This window comes from Pinus tabuliformis, chromosome 1_2, assembly GCF_031772625.1.
Source record: "Pinus tabuliformis cultivar Carrire ecotype Pingquan chromosome 1_2, CPIR1, whole genome shotgun sequence".
NCBI classification, from domain to species: Eukaryota; Viridiplantae; Streptophyta; class Pinopsida; order Pinales; family Pinaceae; genus Pinus; species Pinus tabuliformis.
The window spans coordinates 553,593,414-553,603,225 of NC_142298.1; the positions used below are offsets into that span (position 1 = coordinate 553,593,414).

At 40.2% G+C, this 9,812-nt stretch overlaps 1 pseudogene; it reads left to right on the top strand.

Annotated features, from left to right (window-relative positions):
* Positions 1-8,770: 8,770 nt before the first annotated feature.
* Positions 8,771-9,307, top strand: LOC149206786 (abscisic acid receptor PYR1 pseudogene; annotated as a pseudogene).
* The last annotated feature ends 505 nt before the right edge of the window (positions 9,308-9,812 follow it).

Genomic DNA, 9,812 nt, shown 5'->3' on the forward strand with positions numbered 1-9,812 from the left:
GCTTTTCCTTACTAGTGATTATGTATTTCATCTTTTGTTCCCGATATAATTTCCTCATCTGACCGAAGACCAGGATTGTAGCATAAGAAAAATCGAGCTGAAGTGTACCTTTGAGCTTAGCTCCCCAAGATCTCGAAAGCAACATTCCGAATCGCAGAGGAATATCCGCCACCACCACATCCATCAAAACATTCTTTGTTGGGATTTGATCTAGGCTCACTACCAAGTCCTTGATCAAACCAATACATTTTACCCGGCTGGAATTAAACGAATACAAATCATGATATTTCCTCGTGATGTCTAGTCCCAGCTTTTCCATGATTGCTTTCGGCATCAAATTATGCGAAGCTCCCGAGTCAAACATGGCATTATGTAAAAAATACTCATGCAATCGCAAACTGATATAGAATGGAGGAACATCACTTTCGGGAGACTCACCATTTAAAGCGGGCCCAAAAATCAATTCCGGCTGATCATCTTCTACATTCACCGTGTCTAGCATTGGATCGAAATTCAACATCTTGGAGATTTGGCCTCGGTAAGTGTTGTTCTTCATGATTTCCGTCAAAGGAATGGACAATTTCAACTTTGAAATTTCATTCTCCAAACTGAAAACTGAAACCTTCTCACCTTCTTTGGCCGGAACTTCTCTTTTTTCAACTTTATCTCTCGGTGTACTTGATGGCTGATCTATCTTGCTTGCTGATGATGATTGACCTGCTGGAGGATCGCTTATCTCTTTCCCTTTTTTCTGTGGCGCAACTGAACCATTCTTTGTTGAAGTATCTGTCCTCTTCTGGATGGGATTTATGGGAACAACTCGGTTTCTTAATTGTCTCTGCTGAGCGGATAAAGCATTCAAGTACCCTCTTTGATACTCTTTCGATTCTTCTTCAAGCGCTGCATCATTTGACAAGATATAATGCTCATCTTGAGGGACGATGGAGTTTCTCACCAACTCTTCTTCTTCTGTAATATAAGTGGGCAGATCATCAGGAGTGAAGAAGTGATTTTCCTCTCCCACCGTATCACCTTCATCCTCGGATTCTTGGCTCACAAAATTTTGCTGAAGTTGAGGTTTAATTTTTTGCTGAACTGCTGCCTCTTGTGCTCTTGTTTCACGCTGTTTGATTCTATATTGCGGCTGCTGCGGACCTCGAAAATTTGGATTGCGAATCTGAGGCTCCGGCTTGTCAAGATGAACATGTTCAAGTGCTCTTTCAATCTTTTCAACCTTACGGAGGAGCTGATCTGATGTAGAAGCTTCCTCTTTGATTGTGACTCGTTTTTCCACCTTCATCCTTGATCTCTTATCATTCAAGTTTGCCTCAACACTGACAGCAATTTTCTGCATATCCTCCAAGGTAGGAGGATCTCTATCTCTCAATGAATAAGCCATCTCTGGATCAAAGCCATCCGGGAATTTGAGAAGTGCTGATTTTCTAGATGGCCTTAAATCATCTGGAATAGCATTGTAAACTGTGTTAAATCTGATAATGTAATCTTGAACGGACTCACCATGATTGCGCTTGAGATTGTTGTACTCAGCATTGATCTGAAGTGGATCCTTTCTGATTTCCCATCGATCTAGAAACTGCCTCTGAAGTGCTTCCAAGGTGGGTATGCTTCTAGCTGTCAAACCTCTGAACCATTTTCTTACTTCTCCATCAAATGTTTGTACAAACAAACGCATAGTCACATCCTCTTCATCTATCTCATATAGATCAAAGAAAGTCGTCATTTTGTCTATATGTTGCTGAGCAGAGACACTTTGAGGAGTGCCATCAAACATAGGGATTTTACTCTGGTAGTCGGCTGGCATATCATGCAGATTTTGGGGAAGAACAAGGGGAGCAAATCGGGCAGCCATTGCTTTGGGTAAATTGGGTCTAGGAGTAGCAGGTGGAGTAGGTGTAGCTGTAGTATGAGGAGTATGAGGAGGAGAAGTGGCATGGGATGTAGAGGGCGAACCTACTGTAGATTCTGGATAAGTGATTATAGGAGAAACAAAAATAAAAGGAGGATTGGTCTGCTCATGCGCCGTGATAGTGGATCCAATATGAACAAATATAGTTTCAACGAACTCAGCAAGATTGGTAGCGTGAATATCTGACTGAAGAGTTCTTAGGATGAAATTGTCAACCAATTTATTGTGTCTCTCACTTTCAAGGGCAACAACAAAATCAGGGTTGGGAACTAGAGAATCAAGTGCACTTTCAGATTTGGTTTTGAACAAGGACAACTCAAAACTCTCGTCAAAATCAATGTCTTCAAGATACTCAAAAATAGTTGGACATGAATGAGATTTGAATATATGACCAGAATCGGAAGCCAGTTTGGATATCAAGGAACAAATAACCAATCAGCCTGTGAAAACTCTTAACTAATCATCCAAAAGTTCAGAGTTTGCAAATATACTGGGGTGAAATGCAAATGAAGTGTTACATTCACAAGCTCACAGAGGTCGACTGAAGCAGCGTTTATCTACTTGCGCCTATGCAAAGCAAAAGCGTTTCGAAGGCTACCTGGCATAACTTCAGACTCCGTCTAAGCCTTATGAAATAAACACATCAATCAGCAAACAATTGGTTCTCCCCAGTATGGTCGCCAGTATGTTAGCGCTTGAAATTTCACCTCAGGCTGAAAAAGGTAAACTCCAAGGCAACATCAAACCACTTAGCCTCGTAGCTAGCCCTACGGGGCAGGAGAGGGCTCTCTACGGTCTATCTCGGCAAAGATCTTAAACGGGCAGAGATAACCAATAAAGAACACTGATTTTAGGCTAGTAAACTGATAAAAAGGTTTTATTTGGGATTTTTAGGGTTTTGGTGGAAAATTGGGGAAAGGCAATTTTGGGTGCGGGGATTGGACACAGTTTTCGCAGGGGGTTCTTTGGGGCAAGGTAGGAGACTGTATTGATGCCTTTGAAAGATTTGGATGGATGAGAATGACTGGTGAGGAGCTAAGGAGAGCAAGCAATCACCTTGAATTCTCCTTAAACAGCTGAAAACATTGATATTAAGCACACTTAAAGGCAGAGCATAGCAACCATGAATTCTACCTTAACACTTCATTTTCCTAATTTGCAGAAGAAAAAGTAAGAAGATGATTCACATAACAAACTTACAAGTACAAAGAGAAACACACCATCAATACATGTAACCACAGGAATCCCAAAAAGGACTGCAAAACCCTGGTCTTCCTTTGCCAAAAATTGCAGAGATACAATGAGTAATACAATAGAAGCTTTCTCCCAAAAGAGTCCAACCATGAAAATGACCAAGAAAGTACATAATATAGGCAATCTAACATCTTTCCTTGCCTCTAGGGGTCGAGCTCACTATCCTAGGAGTTGTTTCAACCAATTCCAAACTGAGCACTAAAATCTAGGCAGTCAAAACAACTTGCCTCTATAAGCTAGGAAACCAATTCATTCATTAAATTTTTTCCTATTTCATGAATGAATCTTCTAGAAGAGATAAATAAGTGTCAAAGTATCATAAAATTACATCATTTGCATCAAGGAGGATCAAAACCCACTCCAAAAAGTCAAACCTAGTCAAAACTGCGTTTTGCTAAGCTATAGGTGCATTTCTGGAAAAATAGCCTGATGCGTAGCGCCCTGATTCTCAACGCGTAGCGTGCCTTTGGGCCTGCTTGTGAGGCACTTCCCGGAGTCCAAATGAGGCAAACGTGGGCTTGTTGGAAAGGTCTGGATGTCTACTTTCCAACCCAAGTGGAATTTCCGAATTTGGTGACCATTTGCCCCTCCAAAATTGCAACCTACCAAGACTGCTTCTTGTGTGTAAAAAAAGTGGCAGAAAGTCATTTTTTGCTTGTTTTTTGACCTTCTGGAGGCTCAAAACTTGATGGAATCTCTTGGAAATTGTTGAGCAAGTGTATTTTTGCATGAAAAATCCAAAAATGCTGAGTTTTCATGAAAAGGATTTGCCCATCTTCAGGGTAGCGCGCGGTGCGCTACGCGTTGGGGAAGAAAGCCTGTTTTTTGCCCAAAAAATTCACAAATGACCAAAAATGCTCAATTTTTTTTGAAATTTGTGCAAAAGGTAAGTCATTTAGCACCATGCTCCTTCAAGGAAGCCTCAGCCAAGATGTGGAGGGGATCGGGCCTTTTTCTTCGTTTTAGTGCCTTGGCCAACCATCCTTTGAGCACCTTCATTTTTGCCTTACATACGTGCATTCGAGCCCAATAATGGTTTTTCATGTTCCAGAGCATGTCCTTATCTTTGTTAGCCTTGGCCAGCAACCTCTCCAAATGAGCATTGACCCGGAGAAGCATAGCCTCTTGCTCAATGGGTACCAAATCACCGGGTCTCTTACGAGCCAAGTTGCGGTCTTCATGGATCCTCCGCAACTCATCGAGAGTGTGCTCATCCTCTAATTGCTTGTTGCGCTGCTCTAAATATGTGATTGTCCATTGTGCCATCTCTAATTTTTCTTGCAACAAGCGATTTTCATCCTCCCGTTGCTGAATGATCTCCTTAAGCTCTGAGCTAGGAAAACGGGTGTCAAGATCAATGATGTCAATATCTAGATCACCTGACAATCCCTCCTCAATCATGGGCTTCTTGCTCCTCTTTGATACCTGTGCTACTGTCGGAAACGAGGCCCCTTCCACCTGGTGTGGAGATAACACTCGCGGTGCTGATGAAGAAAGCGAGACCCCTTCCACCTGATGTGGAGAAAATACTCGCCGAGCTGATGCAAATAAGGCCCTGTGGCCTCTCTGATATGTGACCAATGGAGGGGAGCTGACATGTCTGGGCTCAGGGATGTTATACTGCTGTGAAGGTCCTCCCTCCTCATGAACAACCTCAGGGGGTGGTGGCGCTGTGAAGAAATCTCGAGAGATGAAATCCTCCCATGGAATACCCTGCTGGACCAACTGATGCATGACCACAATCTTGATCAAAGCATAATGGTAGATGCTCCTGTGTTGCTATGCTGGGCTCTTTCTCTGCACCAAGGGCACCATCCTCTCAATATTCCGGCACATGAAAAATGGTATGTTCATCATCCGTACCCGTGTGAAATGCATCAACAAGCGGATATGGTACGAATACAAACGTGAAAATTTGCCCTCACAGGTGAAATAGCGAATGATGAGCCTCATCAAGGGTGCATACTCATCCCTCAAGAATCTGAAAGGAAATACACCAGTTAGGTGCCTCATATATGCAGGTTTAATGTAGGGCTCATACTGGAATCTGTCCAACAGCTGGCGCTTGTTCCACTCTTCTCCAACATTGGGTATCCCTGTTGCTTGAGCAACAACCTCAGGTGACAATGTAAAATCCACCCCTGCAAGATTCACATGCCCGTTGTGCAAATGCAAAACAAACAAGCGGACCAATTCCCTGTGGTGCTGAATTTGGGAAATTCTCTCGCAATATTCATAGCATGATTGATGACGGAAACATGTGACTGCAAGTGGACAAGCTTGCAAATAGGCCAAAGAGGTGGGCTCCTCTCTCACATGCTGACCACCCTTACCACCCCTGTGAGGCCTCCTTGGCACCTCAACCTCCGGTGTTGACTCACGGTCATCACTTTGCTCATAATCTGTTTCGGTTTCTGACATGGTTTCAAGAGCAAAATGGCTGAAATGTACTGCTTCTACTCAAATGACCTGCTGTTTTGACTATTTGAATGTTGCTCCAAGGGGACAAAAAACACAAGGGAGATGTTAGGGAGGGGGAATTTTGAGGGGATTTAGGGAATATATATATATATATATAAAAGGGAATTTAGGGAAAGAATTGTGACATATACATCATCACATAATCATAATTTGCAGGGGTTTGATAGGAGGTAGGGTTTAGGGAGATTTTATTGAATTGTAGGGATAAGTAGGGTTTTAGGGCTTTTGATTTTTTTCTTTTTTGTTAGGGATATTAGGTGAAAATGACAAGGGAGGGGATAATGGGAATGTGGGGAAATGCAGGAGTGAAAAAGGATGACCTTGGGCAGCAAATGTAAAACCCTAGCTCACATGCATTTGAATTTTTTAAACATAATACATATGAATTTTCTATTTCAACTTGATGGCCTTTGACACATTTTCACGCTCATGTTATCTTTACAAAGCAAGAACTTCAATGATTTGAGGCCTACCTGAAGAAATTGAGGAGGAAGAAGTCGATTTGTGGCTCACTGGCAAATTTCTAAAGGTGGAAACCCAACGCGTAGCGCGCGGGCTCTGGAGCGTAGCACGCACCCAACGCGTAGCGCCCGACCAATTTTTGCACTGCAGAGACTGCCCTGACGCGTAGCGCGCGCCCAACGCGTAGCGCGCAGGCCCTGATGCGTAGCGCGCAGGTGCAGTCACCAAATTCACCCAATTTCACACTAAATCGCCTTTCACACTTGCTCTTGGAGTCTTGGAGAGAAAAGAATTACAAAATGAGGAGAGAGGGGCTTTTATAAGCTTGATTTAAATTTATTTCCCCTCAAACCCACTTTATAATGTTTATGCAATGACACTTTTTAAAACTAATTGCTGCTGACTTGTGGTTTCCTTTTGTTATGAAATTGGTTGAAATGATGCTTTTTCTTGAAAATTTTTGCAGGGATAGCTTCTGAGGAGTCTTGGCAAAGGATACCAAGGCTGCATGCCAACTTCTGGAGAGTTTGAATTTTTTACAAATTTTTACAAAAAATGAGAAAATGACCTTGCCTTCAAAAACAGGGTTTTTGAACTCAAGGTAAAAATTAGCTATACAATATGAAATCATTTGAAGTGATGCTTTGCTGGACATCCCTCTGGCTTGCTGGGCATTTATTGACCTTAAAAGACATGACCTCAAAAGACAAAATTGGACTAAACCCTAAACCTAGGACCTTGACTTCAAGACAAGACCAATGACCCTGTAAAGAATTTTATTGACTGAAACAAACTGGATCCAACAGTGCCAAGAGGGGAATAAAGACACAAGCTCCTCCATCAGGGTTATGGCATGCCTAATGGAATGCAATAAGATGACACTGATGAGACACCTACTTATGCAAATGCAAAGAGCTTTGATCACTGATGGAGGGCTACTAGACCGACTCTAACAGGTTCCTCAAATGAATCCCATTCGGGACACTGGATCCGCCATTGACCCTATTCTTCAGCATCCCTGCAGCCCTGCGAGTTGTCCACAGGATAGAAATTGTCGGCGGTGCCCCAAACCCCATTGTTGAGCAACGAAACCCTATCTCTGTTTTCCATTTTTCTTGATCCAATTCTATCGATATTTATATGACAAAGTTTGATATTTTATATTTTCCTTAAAATACAAAATATTGTAATTAAGTTATTAAGTAGTAACTTTGGTAGGAATAATTCAAATCATATTTACATTATGTGCATATACAACTAAATGGATGTTTCATTCATATAGATCTGAATTAAAACTTGTTTAGTACAATGCACAATTACAATTACATATTGTTGATTAATTTGGCATGTCGCTTAACATAATGCTAGACTCTTTCCTAGTTAGGGACTAATAATGTGAAAATTGTGAGCTTTTTTTCTTGGTTTTATTTAGGCCTAAGCATTCAACCATTGACCATCTCATAATTTTTCGTTGTTTTGAAAAAGAGATGAAGAAACAATATTTATCAATGTTTCTACGATTTTCCCAAAAATGAGCATACATTGTCTAATAACTTTGAAAAATAATGGAGAAAGTAGGAATTGAAGTAGATTGGAGAAATGCTACTTTATAATTATATGAAAAGTTCAATGTAAAATTGAGGATTCCAATAAATCATAAAATTAGGACAAGTCAAAATTAAGAGTTGAATAGAAATGAAATAAGAATGTATCTTCTATTTGACTCAAATAGAAGAGATGGACTAAAATGTCTTTGAGCCATCGTGTTTTTGTGTGTAGATGTAATTTGTATGTGTTGCTAAAGTAGTCCAATTCAAACACTCTTTGTTATCTTAATCACTGCACTTCTTTGCCATGAGCAATGTTTAAAAACAAAGTCAAGTTGAAACAAGAAAAGACTAGAAAAATAACTAAATAAATATTTATTACTATGAAATGTTTGTATTAAAAGGCAAACATATAAAAACTTAGAGAACCATGTGTTTTGGAAGGATATCAACAAATTTAACAAAACTAAACAAACAATTATGTTAACAAACTTATTTCTAAATTTCATAATTCACTTTCTTCTCTTTATTATAATATTATATTTTTATTAATATATCTACTAAGCACATAAGAAATATATATATATATATATATAATTCACCATCACCAAAGTGGAGGCACAAGTTGTATTTATGTAATGGGATACACGGAGGAGATATCGACGTAATGGTTATGAATGATCAGGGCAATGAGATTGGGGATAGTTTCGCACTTTCCTTAAAAAGAAGGTTTGGGGAAACCTATATTCTACGGTAAAGCGGAGATACACGTTGTGTATGTGTAACGGGATACACGGAGGAGATATCACGGAATGGTTATGATTGATAGGGGACAATGAGATTGGGGATAGTTTCGCAGTTTCCTGAAAAAGAAGGGTAGAACTAGAGAGGCGCTGATATTCAGTTCCCACGTTTGTTATTATATATTTCAGATCCATCTCCCCAACTAAAACCTCGGTGCTACACCCGATTCTTCCCTTTTAGACTATTCATTTTTTTATATATACTCTGTGACCAGAGGTGTATGTTGTGCAGATTTATTTGCTACAGTAACTGCGTGCAGATTCGAAGAAGAAGAAGAAGCAGCAGATTGATTGCGATGGATGGAGTATTCGAAATGAAAAGAAAGATGTTTGGTCTTAGCGAGGAGGAGTTGGCCAAATTGAAGGTTATTTTTCCCCTCCACCATTCTGATCTGCGAGTTGGTGACAAGCAATGCTACTCGATTTGCATACAGAAAATCAATGCGCCAGCAAGCACTGTGTGGTCGGTGGTTCGCAGGTTAGACAAACCTCAAACGTACAAACCCTTCATCAGGAGCTGCTTGATCAAGAAAAAGGGGGAAATCAAGATTGGGTGCGTGAGGGAAGTGAAAGTGGTGACGGGATTGCCGGCCGAGAACAGCATTGAATGCCTGGAGATTCTGGACGATGAAAATCGCGTTCTGAGCTTCAGGATCTTGGGAGGAAAGCATCATCTTCTTCATTATCGGTTGGTGACGTCATTGCATGAATTTGTGATAGACGGACGCCCTTGGACTGTTGTTGTGGAATCCTATGTTGCAGATGTGCCACAGGGGAACTGTAAACAAGAAACCTGTCTGTTCATTGATACCATTGTTAGAAGGAATTTGTAATCCCTATCCGCATTATTCTCACGACAACTCCACAACGATCACCAAAGAAACTAATCGTTTTTCCATTTTTCTGAATTTTGCGGATTCAATTTGTAAATAAAATATGAACATGAACATTGTGATGAATATTTTCATCACATGAAGTGTACTATATATTAATTATTCAAGATTTCAAATGTAATCATTTTACGAAAGAAATATATCCGATCTTAAAGATGTTTCTAGAAATATAGGTAACATCATAGTTCAATGTGATAGTTTACAAATACCACGTGTTCAAAATCTATAATTTATGTTTATGCATCTTAAAGAACAAATTGACTCTTCTTCTTTTGGTAACATATCAAATTATCAAAATAGTTAACTAAAAAGTATGCTAATAAAATGAAGGCATTCCCTCATGTCTATCATTAAAACATAAACCAAAATCTACAATTTGGTCGCTTGGTTGGTTGGTAAAGTGAGGCATTGTTATGCCCCCACCAAGGTGAAATTTGGTTTATTA